The sequence below is a fragment of the Pezoporus flaviventris genome, unplaced genomic scaffold (assembly GCF_033815535.1).
Source record: "Pezoporus flaviventris isolate CSIRO_AGI_PZ_B2104156 unplaced genomic scaffold, CSIRO_AGI_Pfla_v1 ptg000021l, whole genome shotgun sequence".
NCBI classification, from domain to species: Eukaryota; Metazoa; Chordata; class Aves; order Psittaciformes; family Psittacidae; genus Pezoporus; species Pezoporus flaviventris.
In genome coordinates, this window is record NW_026892569.1 from 4836495 (window position 1) to 4860101 (window position 23607).

The window sequence follows — 23607 nt, forward strand, 5'->3', positions numbered from 1 at the left end:
AAACATAAAAGAATCTTTTAAGTGATGAGCTATCAAAGTCAGATTGACAGTTTGCTCAAGGCTAATTCGCTATTCATCTTTCGTTCCAGTCGTACTAACAGACAATGGTATTTTTCTTTAGCAGTAAGGTTAAAAGTTTTTAAGTACAGAGTAAGGAATAATTGAACAAATGCCCCATGAGCGTAATGCGCATCCCCTGGCAGTGGGGTGCACTAGATAAAGCCATGGGGCTATGCAGTCCTGTCATCAGCTTCCTGGTGCCCCACCAGTCTACAAGGGACCTGCAGCTGAACACAGAGGATATGAAGAAGCTCTACCACATCCTCAGCCTCCTTGGTGCTTCAGAGTCCGTTATTTCTGTCTCAGTGTACAGCTAGAAGTTTTCTAGTTCAGGCATGGTTGACAATGGGCTAAAGCATGTCTCAGATGCACTTATTTGCACTTATGCACAGTCATGGTACTGTGCAGAGCCCCTACACCTTCCAGAACTTACTTCTTTCTATCCAGCTCCTCAACAAAAGCCTGTACTCAGGCACAGGCATCAAAAGCTGCTCAACTTGTATTTTCCAAAGTCTCTGCTGCATAGGGAGGCGAACTTGAGACTGCATTTCTAGAGAGTTTAATCTGATTTGTTGCACTAAATTGCAAGACAACACAGTACAAGAAGTCTGCTGTGATTAGTACAGCACTCGCTTTGTCAGTCCCAAACTGCGTTATCAATTTTCCTACCACCAGTGGCAAGACTTACGCTACCCAGGTAAGTCTATTTTTCTCTTACATTTTCATCTTCTGAGCAAATGAAGTTATCAGTAATCATGTTACACTCATCTTGGAATATGTTACTTTAAAAGCAAGCCCTATTTATCTGACAGAATTTGCACATTCCCTTTCCTCTGCAGTCATCAGATACGACGACTGTTCTCCAGGCTCCATGGGATGGAGCAAAGCCTCTCCTCTCTGCACCCATCTCCTACCCACCCTCTGCACTCCCAGGAGAGAAACTAGCAAAATTCCAAGATCCACAGCTCTGTGTCATCAAATGTTATAGTATTTTAAGTATATACTAATACACTGAACTGACTCTACTACATACCAAGTTTAAAACATGCACTGCTGATACAGGACTTTTGTTGGAAAAAAGCATGCGTATTTCACAAGAACTTATGTTCCCCAAGACTTTGTTGCGCTATCCTACATTAGATTATCCTGTGTCATTTTGCTACTCCACAATTCCTCTGTCTCTCTTTGGCCTAGAGCATCCTTTTCTGCAGTCTCCACCTCAAAGAGAAGCCAAGTATGTCTACTTGGGCAAGGGTCCCAAGATGCACCAGTCATGGTCAGCCTGTAGATAAGCCATAAAAGAGTCTTACTTTATGACAAAATGTCTGACAAGCAAAGAGCTGCAAAACAAACCCTACAATTAAATGCCATTACCACAGATTTGAAACAGTGAATAAAAACTTTAACTTAAATAAGATCTAATTTTGGTCCTCAGCCCTTTCTTGACTTTGGGGTGAAGAATAGCTCTTGTTGTTCTTCCAAGTTCACAAGACACAAAGTACAAGATGACTGCTGGTTTGGATACATGCCCTTAGAAATGTGAAGCAGCTTGAAACTGAATCCTCTGGATCTCCAAGCCATCTATCTTCAGGGATCTCAACCCAAGCTTTGCTGTAACATTACTGAAATGAGGAGAACATTGGGTTTTGGGCATTTGGGTACTGGCAAGTAAGAAGTAATGGAAATATCATCTTCAGACCTTTGGAAATCATTTAAGACAAGATGGCAAAACCAGCTAAATTTAATCATGCCACAGTAAAAGAAGAATTTGGCTACAAGGAACTACAGATCAAGGATGGCCAAGTGCCAGCCTACAGCCTGGATTCAAAGAAACACCTGGAAGAAGGCTGTACTTCCAATTTGTGCATATTTTAAGTTATTTGATTATCAAGGTTCTGCATTACACAGGTAATGCAGAAGAGCGCTGCCTCAGAAGTAGAGGGCTAGAACTGGTTTCATGCTAGAACAGCCTTTGATGGCACCCCAGAAGCATCTCCACTCATCTCCATGGGCTGGCTCCAAGCACAGTTAGAGCTATCACTGCATCAGGTACTCCTGCACTATGAGTCTCACAGGTTCAGTGGTTCAAGCTCCATCCATTCTTTCCATGATGACGCTGAGCTAGTATGTTTCTTCTTGAGCTGAAGCACTAAGAAAAGCAGTATAAAAAAATCAGGTTGACTGCACCCATATGTAACCCAGCCTAGGCCCTACAAGACTCAGCTGCGCTAGAAATGTTTGGAATGGAGCCATGCTGATTACTCAGCACTCTTTGCTCTTCGGACATACCCCGGAGAACAACGTTATCTCAAGCAGGGAAAAAGCTTTCTGATATCTTCACTAATCTAGACATCTGATGCTAATTCCAGTGTATACACCCAGCTCAAGTACCTGAGTAAGGGAAAAACACTCCCTGAGAAGCTGCCTATACTCTTCCACATCACAGAAACAACAGTAAGAACCCATATTCATAGAGCAGACTTTTCCCAGACCTTGCATCTAGCATCAATCAAGCAAGCAATCAATGGCTTTGGTTAGCTTTAAGGATACACACCATATAGGTGGGAATTTTAGGTGTACTTCAGACTACATTCTTCAAAACCCTTGTATTACATTACACATCAGTGACAGGACTCCTGAGTAGACCCACATACTTCCTTCAGTCTGAACAACTAAAACTGTTTCCTGTTCAGGTGATCAGGGGCTCAGGAATTTAAATACAAAGCATAAAGCTCAAATAGTTCCTCTGTATGAATCTAGCACAAGCAATTCAAACGTTACTTCTGACACTTGCTTCTCCTGTCAAGTTTTGCTGGGTATCACACAGACTCAATTTGCTAGTAACTTGCTAATAATGGCAAGAACTTGGAAGAGGCCAACCAGGAAAACCATCAGGAGCAAAACATTAAATGAATTTGAGGAGAACAAAGCTACATTTGAAACCCAGATGTCGGAAAAGGACTTGTCCACCCTGAGGACAGGATCTCATCCTGCACCAGGAAGCCGTGCCTGAACAAGTCTCCTTCCTCCACCAGCTCTTGGGCTTCCCCACTTTTCATCTCCCCCTGTTTCATGGCAGGTATCACACCTCCATCTCCCTCGCCCCCTGTGGCAAAGGCCATCACCACTCCAGAGCCCCTGGCCATCCCCACATTGGGGATTCTCCATAGGTACTGCCCAGAGCCAGTACCGTGCTCAGGTCTAACTGCTCAGATGGGAGCCATCGTGCAGCCAAAACAGCTCCCCATGCCTTCCTCCTCCCACTGAGTTTACAGGACACAAAACCCATTTCCTAGCAAAAAGCAAACAGCTAAGAACCATGACATGGAGTTAAGCAGGGGAGCCCTCACGCCTATGTATGCAATGCTGAAGATGCCCCAAATCTTCTGCTAGCACAACACAAGTGACAAAAGGCCATGCCGATGCCAGCAGCTCTGGGCTGCCTCTCTCCCTTGGCCCCCTCCAGCTGGGAAGGAGCATATTCCCGTTCCCCAGACCACATGTAAGGAGATTTTTCTCACCAAAAGCATCCCTGAACTAAACTACTTGATGCTTCATTTAAGCAGAGATAGGCGTGGGCACAGGGACATACCAGAGATCTACAGAAGACAGCTAACCAAGGGGGAGGAAGACTTCTCCCCCAGCCCCACTTTTTTTTAATTAAAAAGACCATTTGTTTCAAGTAAATTGCCTTAGGACTTACAGTTTATAATCACAAATAAAACACTTTTTGTCAGTTTTCTCAGCTCAATGGAACTTTTTGTTGCTTAGACAGCTAAATGTCATGGGATTTTTATGAAAGGTTAAAATTCTGTATCTTTTAACAGTTAATGGTACCCAAAGAAAAACGATACAAAACCACATCCACTTCAGTGTTCTGCAAAGTCTACAGGCTTCGGTTGGGTCTTCTGCAGTAGAAAGCCTCTTCAACACGCTAGTCCAGGGCTTTTTCAAGCTGCTTTGACCCATCACTTTCAAGGATAAAAATCCAAAACCAGCAGCAACAAATTGTTTCCTAGGACTCTGAATAAAACCAGAAAGCTGCATAAATAGGTGTCTATCCCTTGACATGGGAGAATTGGGGAAATCTCTGAATGACATACAAGATAATTACTGCCTCTACAGTAAGATTTATTCTCCTTAAGTTTTCAAATCCAGGTTCAAGATCCTGCAACTCATACTCACCACAGCTAGACTGAATAAATCTGAAAATCCTAAAGATCATAAAAGAACTTCATATTTCATTGAAATATTGATCCCGCGTTTCACTGCAGTGCCAGAAAGAATCCTACTACCACCCAACTTCGAGCAATCCAAATAACCAACCAGACAATGGCTTACCTCAAAGACATTTTCTACATGCTGCATTTAAATATGAAGCAACAGCATCACATTTTTTCCCCTAAGGACATCAGTGGCCTGAAGTAGCTTTGCCAGAGTTCAGCGCTCTTGCTTTCTGAAACCTTTCCAGTTCAAGAACAAGCAGCTACTGCCTTCAAAATATAACCAAAATTAGATTGATTGGTATGTGATAGATCATTCCCCATAGGCCACTGTGACTTTAGTGATAGATAAACCTATTCATTAACTTCTCCAGCTGCCATTCTCCCCTTCTCACCATCTTTTCTAGCGCATATTTGCTCTACTTTCATTTAGTCCCTAACCCAAGAAAAGTGGCCAGAAGAACACTGACCAGAAAGCCAAGAGCAGGAAAAAGGTGAAGAGTTACTTGTATTGACTACAGAATGACAAACAGGATGAGCTGATCCCAGCATTTTATCTTAGAACACTGCCAATAAATGACACAAATTAGCACAATAAAACCCCCTGGTTATTTAATTCATAAAAAAAAAAAAAAACAACCCAAAACCCTCTGAACTTGAAAATCATGGCAGGTACAAGAAAGTCATCTGGAATCATGGCTGCAGTGTAAGTGAACCCAACAGTCATCTTCAAGCACCAACGGTTCCAAAAAAGAAAAGGCACATTGTACAGAATGAAGATCACTTATACAACTACATGTTGTTTTGCCCATCACCAAAAATTCCTCTGTGTAATGTGACTCTTTATCCAAATGAAAGACATGAAACAGACAAAAAAGACCCAAGCTTTTGTAGATTAATATTTAGAAACTACACTTTAGCTACAGAAGCACAGGACAACAGCATGTAAGGAAATTCAAGAGAGGTTAGCCAGATATGCTTACAGAGACAGGAACTGGTGTCATTTGCAGGTCAGTAGCATGCTAGCTGCTATTCCACAAGTGCAGCTTTCAGACAGGACTCAGTCCTTTGAAGTCCTGCATTTATTTTATTAGGAAACCAGCATTTCAGCTGTTTACTTCCCAAGACACATGCCATAAATTTCTATTTTATACAGTTACTGAGAGGATACCAAAAAGCATTCCAACATTTAAGGACAGACAAGTAACTGACTGCATAAAATGTCAGACACAAATCTTCTGCTATGATTTCACCTACCCCAGGTGCTTCAGAGCATAAATATTTTATGACTAACAGGCAACAATATCAGCCACAACACTACATCTGACAGGCAAGCCTGAATTATGGTACTGCCATGGTAAAAAGCTTAATTGAAGCACCTTGCATTGACGTCCACTTCTGTCACCCTCTCCTGCAAGGAAGCTCCTTCATCAGCACTAGAAGGTTTGAGATTGCCCACAGCAGATACAAATGACTCCCCCTTACAGGAACCATCAAAGACAGACATGAAGTGTCTTCCAAAAAGTTCTCTTGCAAGACCTGGCATAGAGATGTGAACTCAAGAGGGAGCCCAAAGCCAGCAGAGATGATCTGAAGCCATCTTCCCCTTGCAAAGCCTTTCATAGTCTAACTACAATTATCTGCCCTTCCTCCAGCCCGAGCAACACCAACACAAGAATTACCAGACTCTAACGCAGCTCACTATCAATGTGAAAGAGTCACATTGGAGTAAAAGTATTTGTCTAACCTTATCTTCCTCCTAAGGTTGCCAAGCATGGTGTTAGCCAGTGCCAGCTTTGACTTGCAATCACATACTTAGAGCCTGAGCAGGACTATCAGTTACATTTCACAGGGTTTACTAATCCAGCCACTGTTCCAGCCCTCTGTAACCCCTGCTAGACCTGTGCAATGGAGTATTTCACTTCCAGGTCTATAATTCACAGCAAGCCTGCTGGAAAAATTGGCGTCTTAATGCCTTCACTCTACTGCATCACCCATGGCAAAGAAGAGGTGCAGAATAACAGCCCTTCTTTCAAGCAGGGCCTGCTGCTTAAATCACACAAACCTTCACATGTGCAAAGGATTTAGAGATTCTGGGTATATTTCTAGAGCCCACACCCAAGACAGCATGCACTTTGCTATACAAACAGAGGAACATGGGGTTTTGCACAAGTCCTGCCTTGTTTCCACAGGTGAGAAGAGGTATCCTTTCTCCACACCTGGTTTCACTCAGGTTGCTCATCATGGCTCATTTGTCAAATGTGAAGAACGTAAATGGGACTGGGTAAAAAGAATGGTATCCTTCTCAGAAAATGAACAAAGGAGAAAACAGGAATCGGTTTCATACAAGATGCTTTGTAACAAGTAACCAGAGCTAAACTTAAAACACACATGCATATGCTAACTTTAAAATAACAAACCTTACTACCAAGTTCCTAGAGATGTGGAGTTACCCACGCTCAGAATGGGGCAGGTTGTTTACTTGTCCAAACTTTACTGAAGAAAACTTGAGAAGCTTCAGGTGTCTACGTCAAAAGCAGATTTTAATGCAGTAAATCTACTTTGCCCCTGCAAGGACTTGTCTTACTGTGTGTCATGCCACACTGACTTTCATAAATGAAATAAAAGCAAAAATAGGCTGTTTTGCCCAAACTGTAAGTAAAAAGTGTAAGAACGGGAAAACTCCAACCTGTTCCTCTCATAAATTTTAAAAACGCATACCTTCAAATCTGGTCTTATCTGTCACTATGACACTTGTGAAACATTGGTCAATTTTATAGCATATGAAACAGCTTTGACCCAAGATAACTTCAAATATTGAGGAACGCGTTTTTCAGCACTTTAGGGCTGAGAAAGAAGCGAGTTTGATTTAAAAGCCTTTCAAATACACAGTGGTAGCTTGTGAGAAAGAACTGGTGTTCAGAATATTGCCTGTGGGCAGCTACTGAAGTAGCTATTTACAAATTTTCAACATTCAGTACTAAAACACAAGACAGGAAGAGAGACATAAAGATGCCACTAGGTCAAAATATATCAAAAACCCAAAAGCCACAAGCAGAAACAGTTGTATCTTCTTTCTTAAATCAAAGCTATTTGTAAATTCAAATGCAACTTGTGGATTATTATATTAAAAGGAAAAGAAGTTCCCATTTTGGAGGCACACTGCACATAAGGACATCATAAAATCATAGAATAATTTGAGTTGGAAGGGACCTTTGAAAGTTCATCTAGTCCAACCTCTACATCTTGTTGAACGCCTAAAAATGATGCAGGTGAAAGACTGCTGCACTCACTGTCCACATAATTACACGGGGACTGGGAGGCTGGCAGCGTGCTCTCAAGGTCACTTACAAAACACATATCAAGAACATGCCCTCTAATCACAACGCAAACGTGAAAACATAAATACACCAAGGCCAACCAGAGCCACGCAGTGTGTGTGCTGGAACAGCTTGGCCTGTGCATCTACTGAAAAGCCTTCCTACTGATACTTTTAAAGAAGCATCCAAAAATAAGAGTGAAAATTATTTAGAAAAGACCATTTATTTTAACAAACCACTTGGCAATGCACTGTCTAAGAGCACAAAGGACACTTGTTCTGGAACATGCCTGTTTTGAGGCTCTCTGCTTTACAACAAATACACAGCACCATGAGAAGAAGTTAGCAAGAGAATGAAGATTTTGTTAATTCAGAAGAGTTTTATGCTGTTAACATGCCCCGAGCTTCTACATGTCACAGTTAATAAAGAACTAGTAAGACTTAGCTGGGCTTTATACCACTCTGGCTATAGACAATGTCCCATGTCGGCCCCAATATGAAAGGCTTGAATAAGCAGAAGAATAAAGCAGTCTAGATATACCCAATTTATGCACAGTACTAATACGATCATTAGACACGGCCTAAAATAATAATAAATCGCTGACTTCATCTAAGTGAAAGAAATGCAAGCTGGCTTACCACTGAACTCCTTGATTTTTATCCTTCTGCTCAACGAGCTGTGATGTTATTTATGACTGTATTAAAACCTGCTCAGTTATAATAAAACAGTTTCAGTACCTCAGAGTGCTTGATCATCATGTTCGCTAATGTAAAATAATCCAAGTCACCTTCATGCAAACTCAACTGGCTGTGATCTGAAGCATTCTGCTAAATACCAGTATTGGCATCTTTTGGAGGGACTCAGGCAAACCACAAAGGTGGGTACACTCCTTGAGCAGGGTGGCAAGCCACCGCTCTGAAGGAGAATTTACCCAGGCAGCATCAAAACTGAAAGCCAAGGCTGTCGGGGTTAGTTCTGAATGGTAGTGGCTCTTCCTAGGGAGTGGAGTGCTATTGTCTGACACTTCTTCTAAGCAACACTGCATCTTTTATTTCCTGGTATCTCACTTACAAAGTAGGTGTTATGACAGACATCACAGTAGCCACAAGAGATTAAAGGTAACGACAGTAAGAAATTAAGTGTGTTTATTCCACTCTAATTTTAAACCCAGAACCCACAAGAGAACTTAGTGGTTTAGTTATTTCTTAGCTAAAGGAACATTGCCACAATACTACTGTAACAGCAATTAGGTTGCACGGCCTCACCTCTAAACCCCATGGAGCATATTCCCATGCAATGAGACAGTAGCTACCGTCTGGCTCCCACGAAAAATAAGCCTACCATCAGCTCATTTATTAAACACGGATGCCAACATTTCAGCCCTTTTAAGATCTCACGCCTTACATACATAGTAACATAGCATCACAATCTATTTTATACTGACAAAAACAACAACCAGCCACTTGGCCATTTTTGTAACCTTCCCTGCACCTGCCTCTCCATGTCTTCCAGAGATGAGCTGTTGAAAACCCTTCTCCTAGTGTTATTTCACATATGGTAGGCAGATAATCAGTTACGTTGTGAAATGAGAAGTGCCTGCCCACATAAATGGCCCTTGATCAGACAAGAGGATGGGGCTCTTGCAGGACCATCACCTGAATCAGTGACAAAAAGCAAGTTAGATGGCAGTAGCCAGGTTTATATCACAGTTGTTAACACAAACCGGCAGTCAGCATCATTACTTCAATAGATAATGCACAACCATGTTCCTCATCACAAAAATTTAAAGACTGTGAAAAACAAGTTATATAAAAGGATGGTCTAAGCTTCTGCTGTGATGCTCTTCCAGCACACACACATACCCTGCAGCAGCAGCATTTTCAACATGTGAGCATAAATCAGACCTCCAGCCTGCAAAGGGACTGCAAGCTACTGATTCTCTACTGTGTGAAGTCCAACCAAGGTCGGGGTTCAGGCTCTTTCTGCAGGACTGGAATCACATTTTTTCTTACACGACACCATAAGAATGTCACCTTCCCGAAGAGCTCACAGAAAACTCTTTTCAGTGGTTTCATCTGAACTTCAAAAAAGCACAAGCCAACGGCTCACCAGGAGCGGCACATTCACAAAACACAAAGACGAGTGTGTGTTGTCATTCCTCTTCTCCAAAGGTTAGCTGCAAACACAAATCGCCAAGAAACTCAGAAATAATAGTTTTGTCAGAAGATCAAAACGTCTTTTGAGAGAGAAATTCAGGGCCTCCAGGCTTGGTCTCAGAAGAATCCTATTCTAAACCGCACTTGACTCACGCCAACATAACCTTTCAAATGCTATTACAAGAACAGGACTATGTTCACAAAGGGAAATAGGCACAGGAGCTTCCACTAAAGCCATATTTATTTATGCAAAAAATCATGTATCTCCTTTTAACACTGAAAAAGTACAAACAACACGACAAGTACTTTGTAACACACCTCTCATCATGGACTGACAACATACACAAAGTTTTAGCTACTCAAGAATTAACTTGGGTAACTAAATTAACGTGGATTAACAAGATCCTAACTCAACCTTCCCCACCCTTTTCTAAACTTCAAACATAAACCCACTTCAGCATGTCACTACTTTACAGGATGGAATAAGTATTTTTAGCGATCTTAATGCTTCAAAAAATACAAAGAAGCTCATAATAAATAGAGTTTGTTTTAAATGAAATAAGAGGAAAAGGGAAAGCTGGGGAGGGTTTAACATCTGCTAGGAGCCAGAGAAGATGCCAGTACATCCATGATAACCAACAGTTAGGTTTGACGACGGCAGATGTGTTTAACAATTGCAGCTGGTCCCAAGGACACCACAGCTAGCTGTCCATCCTCAAGCAGCGCGTGCAAGATGTGGGACCCCCTAGAGGAACAGTTCAGAACACTGTGTGCCCTTCAAGCCATTGATGTCAGGCTGATTCTCGTCTGCTCTCACAGACTGACCTCCCAGCAGCGGCTGGATAACACAAGGTCTCCTTATTTAATTTTCTGTGACAAGAATCTAGTCAGTAATCATCAACAGCACTGGGCAAAAATAAGCTAACATGTAATAAGTGGGGGTAACTGGGAATCTACATCAAAATCACATTGCTGCTCCACTCTATAGGCAGAGTTGGCCTGAGAGGGTGCCAATGCTGATGTTTAACTGCTTGTTCTTTCCCTACCACACACACACACACCACCTTGTTGCTCTTACCCCTCAGCTATGCAGGTACCACTGTTTGCAGGGCTACACTGACCCAGGCAATCAAAACCACTAAGCTGATTAAAAAAAAAATCATAAAACAAAAGTCACCTTTCCAAAAACCAGGCCTTTTTTTAGATCTCAAACTGCCTCAGCAGTCCCACGTAATTTTTAGCGTGGCTCCACAAACACACATGTTGGTGCAGCCATGTGTATCATGGACCCATAATCCTCCTCCCCCAATAAAACGGGCACAAATAAGGAACTGACTAACAGCCAAAGCTGCTTCTGCTTTACCCCATCTGGTGGCCTACTGCTTTATAGACAGCTGGTAGCAACAGCCATTTATGAATGTTATCAGGAGCTAGAGAAGAAAACACAAAGTTGGATTAACTGTGTTCCTCTAATAGTTATTCCCTGGGTCCAGTAACAGTCAGCACATTCCTCACTTCACATCCAAAGCAGAGCATCTAGATGCTGTGCGCTCAGACCACGTAGAGTCATCAAACCCTGAACTCAGCCGAACGCCTTTAAACACAGGAAACGGAATTCAACTTTTCTTGGGAAGTGCAGGTTCAGAGAGCAGGGTTTTCTCAGGACAAGTCCTGTGAGCAGGCAGAAGCCCTGGCTGGAAGCTTTTTCCTCATTACTCACATTAAACACTGCAGGGAAAGGCAGAAGGCCGTTCTGAACAGTGACCCACATAGGAAGCGGCATTTCACATAGAGCAACCACTTACTGAATAAGCAGCACTCTAAAGCAGAAGGCACCACTTTTCTTCCCTCAAAAGGCAATGTATATTACCAAAGGATAAACTCTTTTGACAAGCTGCAGTAGCACGATTAAATAGTGTTTTTCCTTTTACACAGCAAACCACGCAGGGCTGAACCCTTAAGGAATATATGAACTTTCATGTGAATGAAGCCCATTAACTACTGTGCAATGAATGGGGCCTGTGGTACGAATTCATTTCCTTTTAGAGAGCAAAGAGGACAGAAAGCTTACAATTGCTACACGCAAATGCTGACTCATTCAAGGTCATTTTACTCCCTCCCTGAACAAATCGTTTCTTTGAGACCCAGGCTACGGTGGTATTTCAGAAGAGTATAGTTTTTGTGGAAGACAAGAAGCAGAATGGTAATATAGCCAAATTAATACTACAGTAAAAAGCTATTTGACTGCTCAAAGGATGACTTTTCAATTAGGAAGTTGGGATAATATAACTGATTGCCATTTTTTTTAACAGAGGTCTCACTTCTCAGAATTTTCTGTTTAACAGGACAAGAATTAACTTTAAAGCACTGTTTAACAAGGCAGAAATTAACACCAAGGCAGTTCCTGAAATGCTAACATCACTTCACCAGAACAGCCCTACTTTGCACAAGGCTGTACCAGCACTAAAAGCAGCTCTGCCCCACCAGCACAAATCAGATGTATCACTAAAAACAGGCTTATCAGGCAGCTGCTATCAGGACAGTGATTCTGGTTGAGGGAAATGGCTCTCTGGATTGCTGGTGTAGGTAAAGTGGAATAAGTCTTTCCTGAGAGTATCACCTCCCCTGAGCCAGGGCTCCCCAAACCCAGAAGAAACAAAAGAGAATTTCCATTAATTGCCTGTTTATATTTTCCTCTGAAAAGAGCAGAAAGTTTTAAGTCATAGCCAACCATGAAGTCCATAAACTGAATTTTGATGGTTTCAACTAGGATGATGTTCCTGGTGTTTTTAGGAAAGAACCTTGCAATACAAAGCTTGATGCACATCCAGTGACATATAAACTTCCTCTCAAATAATTTTTGATTCCAGGTCAGAATAACTTCTGGATTGATACCACTCCCAGCATGTTTTAATATAACAGTTTACTGGCAAGGTCTTTCATTGTAACAAGAAAGGAGCAGCAACTGAAACTCACTCTCAGGGTTTTTCTGCATCCTGTGGCAATGAACCCTTACCCCAGCCCTTTTAAAGATGCTTAGGTGCCTGGCTGCTGCTGAGACTCCAAGCTCAGCTTCAGCAACAGCTCCCAGTGTTCAGCATCCATTGCACTCTCATGAACTGTACCACCTTCTGGCAAGCAGATCCAATGCACTCTGTGTTCAGATGACAGATAGTCAGACAGATAGACAGATAGAGGGATAAAGGATTACACTGCTCCAAAACAGCTCTTTGAAACACGAGTTTCTTTAATGCACCAGACACATTCCTGCTGATGTCAATGTGTTCATTTGGAGAAATTACACAGATTCCAGCCAAGTCGGGAACACTTATGCTGTCCTCAGAAGCCAGGGCTTCAAGTAGGTGGGTTGCTTGAAACACCTAAAGGCTCTGGGTTGTGTAAGCCCCATTAATTCAGAAATACAGTAATATTTACTACTTTTTTTTTTCCCAGAAAGACATCATTTACTACTTCAAATGATTTTTCTTTCTCACATTGTCTTCAAAAATCAGGATTTACAGCACAAAGCAGGAAGGGTGGTATAATTTAATACAACACAGTTGTGTCTTACATAGCTTTGAGCATCGGGAAGGTTAAAGGGAAAACATGCTCCAGTTTTACCACTTCAGTGTTTTTATCACTTCAGTTTATTACTTCTACTGGATGCCAGTGGCAGGTGTATTTAAAAGAAGCAGCCTGCCTCTCACAGACCTTCTAGCAGTAATTTGTTTTCACATGTAATAACTATTGCATACAGCATTTAACTGGGTAATGGCTTAAAGGTACCTCTGGGACATTAGCTGGTAAAAATAAAATACAATAACACAAGCAAACAACACGATTAATGTGCCCAAATAGTTTTTAAGCCTCCACTGGTGAAAGGAATAGTCTAGAAAGACAAGTTCCCAGCAACTGAGAGCTTTCCCAATACATACAGGCGCTCTTGGAAACTGTAATGCCATCTGCTGAGAGACTATGGAAGTGCAGCGCCATGAATGACATACTGAATGAGCTCTCGGCACTTCTGACCATTTCATGCACAGTTTAATTGCTGTAACGCTGGTGTTGAAATACATCCTGCTCGTGATCAGGGTCAAAAGGGGGAAAAAAAGTGCTTGAATTGTATAAATTAACGAAGAATTTCAGAGAACTATTGGAACTTCAACTACCGATACGCAGCAAGACGAGGACACTTAAGTCACAGAGCTCTATAATGCAATACTGTTCCAGTGCGTTAAAAAGATAAGAATACGATGTGAAAAACCAAACTATGAATTTGGCACGAACACACTAACGGCAAAACCAGTGATGTTAAATGGAGTTGTGTTTGTTGAGGGGATTTTTGGTTTGCTTTTTGGGTTTTTGATTTGGTTGGTTACTTTGGGGTTTGTTTTAGATACTGAATTTTCTGCTCCACATCATTGCAAGCTGGAAAAAATGTTCCTCAGTTCTAAGTCAATTTAAATTATAAAAGTTTATTAACAAGTCCCAATGAACAAGTGGGTAAATGGCAGCCAATGGAAGCACTTCTAGTGAAGCACACACACACAGGGTTGAGCTGTTACCCCAATACCCAGAGCTCTGTCTGTTTGAAGGCAGATAGCTATTTCTTTAGGTGGTAACAAAAGAATCGCTATAAAGACTGTCACAGCAACATTTCCAAGGATTTGCTTTCTTTTCTTGCACTGAAACACTATATCCAACTCTGTCCCAAACAATACTGAAGAGTTAAAGGAGAGGGTCAGAAAAAGTCTTCTAAAGGATCCAAAATCTGGCAAGCTGACCCTAAGTGGAAGCTAAGCTAGCACAGCCTGCTTTTCCTCTAGGCAACAACAGATCCAGAAGTGTTGCAATCCAAGTCTGACACTCATTATTAAAGGAAGATTCACAGTAATAGTAACTTAATTCCTTAATTCAGACAGACAGACCCAACCAGATCTGCTGGCCAGCAACTGTTCATGTTACAAATTCAAACTGGAAGCTGCCATATAGATATATTCTCCCAAAAAAGTGCAAAGGCAGCAGTGTATTGATCCGGTTACAGTCTGATCCTCTCATTTAATTTCTGAGTAATGCTATTGCTATCTATAAGAAAAAGAAAGAACTCTGCATGAATATTTCCCTAAGCAAACATAAAGCAGATGAGTTCAGTCCTCAATACAGGGACAAAGTTCTACTACAAGCACCAAGGAGATGCATAACTAAAAGGGCTCATTTTGTGCCTAGAACAAGACACGTAGCTGGCACTCATTTCTGAGAGATAAAGGGTTAAAGCAGTTAGCCACTCCTCAGCTGGACAACTACTACTATTGTAACGTCCATATTCAGCTGAATTCCATCAGGCCATGCTTTCTTAACACAATCTGACATGTACTCTTCAGGATCTTGGAATTTTTTTCCCCTCCTCTATGCCTCTCAATAGTAGACACTAGAAATAAATACACCCAAGTCATAACATGGCAATCCAAATAAGCTGATATATAATTATCAAGTGGGGGAGACTGATGGTGGGACTGTTAACGATTTCTGGGTTTAAAACATACAAAACAAAACACATTTTCCAGGTCCTTTGCAGACAGCACAATACTGGGTTTTGTTTCAAGTTCATAACTTGGCTCTTAAAGTAGTTGATAATGAACCAGCAGGCATTATTTTAAATCAACCAGTTTTATTAAATGAGCCAGAAAGGAAAGAGGCAGGGCTAATTACCAACATTCCTCGATGAATTACCTAGCGGTGTGTGGTAAATCTCCAGGCGTCTTTGTCTTTATCCCCAAATTTATCCCTTACTTATTTCTCAAGAGGTTAAAGGACACGGGGCTAATTAAGGAACCAATCCAATGACAGACAGAATCATTCAAGGTAAGGCTGTTTTTTACTCTTTCAAGCTTTTGCATCTCTGCCTGGTACTTCTTAATCTAATTTAGAAAGAGAAAAAATTATTACTGCAGGGGAGGGGGAGGAAAAGCACTAATCTTGTCACGGTCAGGCAGGTTGAAATTGCCATGCAGTGCTGGGCAAAATGCTACATATTTGTAATTTAGCCAATAAGAAATTCCTTAAGCCTCTCTTGAATGGCAGGAATGTCTCCAGCTTGTCACTTTGAATTCGTTCACTGCACAGGTTCAACATCTCAGAGAATAATGCTGCCAAAGTAGCTGAAGAACTGAAATACTTGTGAGTGTACATAATACCACAGGATTACTTTAAGCAGATCGAAGTTTTCACATTTAAAATGTAATGTCTGTCAAAAGTGTCAGCAGAGGCCTCCCTAGACCCTCACTTAACCCTGCTGCTCTCCAGCACCATGTGTGGCTCTGCGCAGCGGTTTCTGCATTATTAAGCTCTGGACTCAACAAACACAACTGCAATGACCAGAACTGCAATCACCCTCTTCGTAACATCCTTGACTCAACTGGGAAAGTGGAATAAGGTGGGGTTTGAATGAACATTTACTGGAAGAGATCTTAATACAAGCTGTTGAAACCTGGTAGCTGGTGGGCTGCAGAGCCTCATCAATATGTTTAATACCCATGAACATGGGCACCTACAAATCTTTAGGCAGATTAACTCATCTTCTGCAGATCCAAAACAGCCACTGACACGTGGTGAACCACCATTTTCCCAAGGTCTGGTAATTCAGCCATCAGATAATATGTCTAGACCGTTGAAAAGAAGCACTTTGAAGCCGTAACAAAACAAACTTAGCAAGCTGTCCTTAACTTTGTGGCTGTTATCATGCCAGTGAACCCTCAAGACCACCAACCAGGACATAAACCACCAAGAACCTTCTACAAGACGATCAGAGCTTGGACTTCCAGATGCCTACATCATTCTGTGTGAATACATCCTTACTTCCTCCACATCAAAAATGTTATTTCAAACTACCAGGCAACTACTCTGTGAACTTGCATGGCAACTGCTCTCTCGTAAGAAGCACTTCTTCAGCTACCTTCCCACTCTGCTCTCAAGCATTATATGACCAGGAAATTCCTCAGCAGCACAACTCAGCAGCAGCACGGTTTGTGCTACAACTTCAGGAGCTGTATTTTGTGCCACAGTGACCATAGCTGAAGAGCTACGATAGAAAGATCAGACATCTTCATTAGGAACAACACTTCTACCAAAAGCTAAACAACACACATACCTGCATCCATAGGTAAAGGACTTTCAGGATGAAGGGTGAAAGCAGCGTTCTGCAGTAGCAGTCAAGCAGTCAGATACCTGCACACAGAAGTATGTTGCCCCCTTGAATTCCATGCATTTTTAACATCTAATAACCTAGGGGTTAAGCAACAGTTTACATTTTACCTCTATTACTAACCACAGACATCAAGCACTCAGTGCTTGTTTTGGAACAGCTTTAAACCCACTAAGCAAGCAAAAGATTGAAGGCCTAAAAGATACTTTTACTTATGTGAAGGCTAAGGAGACAAGGCAGGCTTCAGTGGCTCTGTAGTTAAATGCAAGTTTTTCTTCATGAAGAATTTGCTGTAGGCTGAAGTTAAGTATACAACAGCCACTGAGTGTAAATAATCTTAGTTAAATGTTCTATCTGTAGTTCACCAATCCTGGCAAATCACTTATCTAAGTTCTCAACTGCAAATACAAGACACACTTACTTAACATAGGGGCACACACTACTGTCTGCCATTGTCAGGTTAGATTAAATTAGCTCTTCATCAGATAAGAGTGTCCACAAACACACATTTGCTGCAGCAGATGCTACCACATGTTTATCTTGGCATCCCATTGTTCCTGTTCTTCAGAACTTTGAGATAAGTCCCCCATAGAATGAAGTTTTATGGTAATTATTACACCAAGAATACTACTGCTAACGGCACAGCCTTCCCTGCTCAGCAGGGCTGCATTACCACCACAGGTCACTCTCTGTAATAAGCACATGGAAAAGAAGTAGGAGGAGGTATTTTTTTGATACATGTCCATAGTCATTACCACCACCCAGAAGGCATGCTTGGCATTTCAAAACCGAACAAATACAGGGTATTTGATGCAAAGAGCTTATCGTGGTGGTGCATTTAAGTCTGAGTGAACAATGACATAAGGGTGAAGGCAAGAGGCCAGCCTGGTCGCCTGCACCCTCCCAAGCAGCGCTGCACATCTGTCCACTCAGAAAATGTTGCTTTGAGGGAAAATATGATCACAAACTACAGCAATGGGACAGCATTAAAGAAGAGAAAAACAGACCTGCTCTGCTATCAGTGATCAGCCCACAACACTGCCATGAGATGGGCAAAAAGTTCCTGGAAAATAAAGCAAGAATGGAAAGCCAGTAAGCAGTACCTGGTTCTAAGGCTTTGAAAAGAAGAGCTTTCAGCTTGGTTAGGACCCCAGGTGAAAGAAGAAAAGCCACAATGACAAGACACAGCAGTAAAGTGCTGCAGTTCTAGCACCAAAAGAGCAGTTAACATCTACCACAAAGTTATCCACTGTAGTCAGTGTGGCAGGGGGAATGCTAAGTGGGGTTCTTCTGGAAAAACAGATTTTTAAATATCCAGCATATGATAAACACTGTTGTATGCAACTACACTATTAGCAATCTGTTAATAACAAATATTAAAACTGGTGTTGCAGCCTATAGTTTCATACATATGTTTTTATATACGTGTCACATCTCGGGGTGAACTGTCCCATTAGCAAGGGCAGGGACTATGCAGGAGCACAGATTCTATGTCCAGAGAGAAGAGATCTCAAACCGTGGATCACCAAAGCAGGACCCAGAACCCTCCAGATCCTCTGGAACAAGAGAACTGTTTGCTCAGTCTCCAGGAACAGGGATAAAAGGGATGCTGGCATCCTGAAACAGATCCATTATATAATCTGCTGGCCAGGAAACCTGCTTTTATCTTATTACATGCCCAGCATTTATATGGTGTCCAAAAGACAACTGCATCACTGCAGGAACATGCCAGTTCATGCTGCAAACACCCACTGCAGGTTCTCACCCCAGCCCTCGAGCCTGTTCTTTGCAGCAGCATTCAATGTAGTGCTCTCAGGCAAGCATCTCCCACCTCAATGCCTGTCCGAAATAGGAGTTGCATTCTTAAATCCCTGTGACAGACAAATAGGGAGGAAGAGACATGAGAGGTCCAGCGGATTTCTTATTGTGTTGTTCATTTGGTACGGTGACACTCCAGAGGATGGGGATGTACACCAACCGCATCCTCAGAAGCATTAGTATGCAACAGCAGGGACAGACTGAGGCAGACAGGCACCATACCATTTCACCACAATACATCCAGTTTAGGCTTCCATCAGCTCTTGTACTGTGACCTGGTGTAGCACATTACAACCATGGCAGCACAAGTGTCACATCCATGCACCAACTGAAGAATGCCAGCAAACAACATGCGGAGACAGAGGAGAAAGTGTTCACCTCAATTTTCCACCTTCCAACTGCCTAGTGAGACGTGCAGAGGGCTGGATGTCAGCTGCCCACCGGTAACATTTTCAATCCTGAAAGAACTGGTAATGTTCCCAAAGGAAGCGATTTGCAGTTCTGTGGGCTGATGTGGGATTCTGGGTCTCCTTTCCTGACTCCTGTGATGCTCCAGTGCTTCCCTTCCTAAGAAGGTCACAAGCCTGCTCACACCAGTCTCAGTTTCTGCAGTGCCACACTGTGTTTTGGGCAGGCAGGTCCAAAGTACTTAGAGGTTTGTGTTATGCTTGCTCTGAACTGTAACGTTTACCCAGAAATCAGGCAAAGCAACATAAACCACACAGCACAGCTACTACTCAAGTTTTTGTCACGTCTCTCAAGTAGCAAACAGGTGAGTCTACTCCTCCTTCAGCCTTCTCCGAATTTCTGAAGCAAATCAGTGTTTCTGCCTGCTGATCAAAAAATTCCTATCATCAGCTTCCTGGACGGACACAGAAGACTCAAAACTACCCTACAGACCAGGCTATAGAAAGGCAAGGAGCTGTCCTGCTGCCACCAGTAACTCAGCAGGCAGGAGATCATTCACTTTACAGGAAACCTGCAAGTTCCTTGACAGGAAAGGAGGCTGGGAGCAGGCAAGAGGGCACAAAAGGCATGAAAAGCAGAACCAAGCAACTCTATCACACCAACAGGAGATGCTCTCTAAATAACTGTCAACAGACAGCTGCTAGGACTACAGGAGACCAGCTAATTCCACAATACCAAGCAGGAAGACAGTAACACATGAGGTCCAAAATAACTATGGGGAAGCAGGTTAACAGACCAGCTTCACCACAAACCAAGCGTGTATTCTCTTGATTTCTAATAGCCAAGGATTTCACCACCTTTAACAAATTTAACTCCACAAATTGTGGGATTAGTAGCAGTGGTGTTTTGCAAATGGATGATTGAAGAGCAAAAGGACTAACCCATTACCAGGTCTCACTGACTACAGACAGGGACCTGACGCATGACCTCCGTCCAGTCCTGGGCTACCCCTGCTTAGAGAAATGCAGCAATCAGTTCCCAAACATCAGCTCTGGGATACTGAAGTCGAGATCTGCAGTGGTGCTTCTGCTCCCATAGGTAAGGACTCATACCAGACAAGAGAATAACTGCAATCAACAACAACAAAAAGAACAGCTTCTTAACACCAATTAAGTATACAAGGCTAAAATATACCTGCATGGAAGAAGCACCTCCATAAAACAACTGAAGACATCTTAAGCTGAACTCTTTGAAAATAATTTAACCCTTACAAAAATATAAACTTACTTTGTACCTCAGGAACAGATCCTCATCCAACATTGCTAGAGCTCAGAACTGCTCCAACGACCAATATTTTATGTTATACGCTCCTATTTCTAAGGCAGAGCAAGAAGCTGAATTGAAGCAGAAGCGAAGAAACTCTTGTGACATCCCTGTAGTGGTGGTCCTCAACTACCAACACGAGATGGATGAGAAGGTGCTTAGAGATAAACCAGCCTGTACATCTGTGAAGCTAACATCAACTCTGCAGAATGATAACTGAAAGCAGTACCAATCTTCCTTTGGCTATTAGATTCAAAGAGATACTGTTCCAAATGACTTAGACCTAGCCCACCTTCTAATTAGGGTGCACAAAGCAACACAAAATTTGAATTCCAACAGGTCATTTCCTACCTTGCCAAGCGACATTACGTGGCAGACGACTGATGCAATAAGTCATTACTCAAGAAAATTAAATCCTATTTATGCATATGTCTTTAAACGTACCACATTATGTAATTTGGAGATTCCTGTTCAATGTGACAGAGATTCATATGTATTTCTCTTTCTTTCTGCATTATTTCTGAATGATTATTTGGAAAACAAATATAAAAAACCAAGCTCATTAACACCTTTGGCTCCTTTTTAAACTATTTATTCCAAACTACCAGCTTCAGCCATGCAAGTATTATTCTCCTCACATTCAGAGGCAGGGGAGAAAGGCAAGTCACACAATGTAATTAAAAAACACTAAATGATGACAAATTCAAGAGCCTTGGTATGGGCTTTTTTTGATGCTAAATGCCAAGCAAGCAAAAACAACAACAAAAACAGCTATTACATTTGGTCTTAGGTGTTTGCGAAGTACGACTGATTCAAACAGACCTTTTCAAAAGAGAGTTGCCTTGCAGATTAACATTTCTCAAAGTGTAAAAATGCCCTTTTTGTGTCTCTCATTCTTTAAGGTCACTAAATCCAGACCATCTGGATAATAAAGTTACCAACTTAGTTCCCTATTTATCTAATTAAAACTTCTCTACAGCTCATACGGAAAATTTGTCTACAGCTAAAAAACAACTGAAGTGTGAAAAGCAGCTGCAGGGAAATGATGTCACTTGTACTTTGTTACTGGAGGGAGAGCCGGCTGTCAGCGCATCGGCACCAGGAGGACCCTGATTTATTGTTAATCTCATCTTTTGAGCCAAATAACCTATTTAAAATGAACAAAACCAAAGAAAAACAAAGCAAAACAAAACTAAACAAAACCCACCAAACAAAATTACATGGATCCCTTAGCCAAATCCTGCTCTTGCTGGTCAATTTACAGTAAGATCATGACTTCATCCCTGGTATTTTGTACTACCTATTTTTTTGTACAGAACTGGTCCACTTTTATCAACGAAAGGATGAATCTTCACCTGCTTTCTCCCACCAAAACCACAAGCAGCGAACCTATGCAAAGCAGTCTCTCTTCCATGAGCAGAGACCAAGAGAACTTGTTTTAGCTGATTTTGACTGTTACTTATGTAAATACAGACAAGCATTATTCTGTTCCAGTAGGAAGCTCGCATTTCCACAACCATCACCTTCAATGCAAAACTCTCTGTCAACAAAAGGTAGTAGTTACCAGTTATTACTTTTAATTTACATGCCAGTTAAGCACACATTCTCTTACATTTTTGCTCTACGGGGTCATTTGGACTAAAGTCAAATGCAGGGGAGGTGTCCTCGCTCTTTCCAGGAGACCCTTCTCCACCAGGAGGAAATGGGACAGATGCTTCTTTTGCAGTCCTAAAGAGCATTCAGGTTCAAGTCCTTCCCATGAAGTTCCCTCCCCATGCTCTAGCAGGTCAGAGATTTGCATACAAATTGTACAAGCAAGTTCCTAGTAACCCCATTTGTAATAACCAAGCATCACCTTTATTTCAACCCTCAGAAATAAAGGCTGCCTCCCCTCTTCCCACATATAAAGAGGCAACAGACAACTGCTGATGCTTCTTCAAGACATTACATTTCTTCTTTAATAGTAAAATATCACAGAAAATAAAGACTTTCCTACAAGTGCTCAGAGGGGCTTAAAAAAAAACAACCTAAAATTGACATCATAAGGTATTAGGATGAAAGGATGTAAAAAATGTAACATATGCTTCTTTAACCGAGTGCATTACAAATTAAAACTATTCCACAGCACCTACACATCTGCTGGATTTGAAGTAGTGTAACTACAGTGGCACAACCTAGAAACGAGCTTAATAAATTGTCATACACAAACATAGTGTGTATGCATAAACATTACACAAAATAGCTCTTCCCAGTCAATTTCAGACTCCTTACTATACGCATATCACACACACTCATTTGATTTTTAATGGAGATGTATATATAGGGAGAGAATTCAAAATTCAACTGTTGCCTTTTTGCTCCTTGATCATAGACCACACTTGAGCATGGCCCCCGCATCTCAACTAAGTATTAGTTTCGCCACTGTCAAGACAATACCATAATGCAGATTCAAGAAATAAAGGCTCCCTACATTTCCTCCATACACCCAGCTCACAAACTGCCTCGCAATCCTGTGTCTGCAAGTCTATTTTAAACCAGTTCTTTGAATACGCATCACTGATACATAACAGCCATGAGCAAACTACAAGTGGGTTGTAACCAAGCTCAATTAACTTACCCAGTAAGAATATGTTTACTGACTAAAAGCGGTCACTAAACATCAGAATGTAATAAAAGGATTCAACAATAATGCAGAGCAAGCAGGTAACTCTTTAGAGCTAAGAGTTATTTATTTTCATTAAATATGTTAGAAAATTTCTCCAAAACGTTTTGCATTCTTTTACTACCACATTCCACGTTGCTTTACTCTACTCAGACTTAACCAGTGCATTAAGCGATCTGTTTTCTTATAGCTGTTCACCTTTCCTCCGAGTAATTAGCAAGCTACATCCCTTTTGACAGAGGGATACTAACAAGCTCCTACGGTTTCCAGTTGGACAAGGAATCCAAAGCTACTAATAGCAAACAAGTCGTTTAAGCAAAAAAGGATTACAAAGGCTCATTGCAAGGGGCTGGAAACTCACCCATATTTCAGATTAAGGCTTTTTGCAAGGCTCTTTTGCCTATAGTTTTGACACCATTTTACAAAAATATTTCAA

The 23607-nt window shown here is 41.6% G+C and overlaps 1 protein-coding gene across 8 annotated transcripts in view; it reads right to left on the reverse strand.

Moving 5' to 3' along the window:
- MITF (melanocyte inducing transcription factor) overlaps positions 1-23607 on the reverse strand; it is a 98664-nt gene that overhangs the window by 17144 nt on the left and 57913 nt on the right. The window lies entirely within an intron of this gene.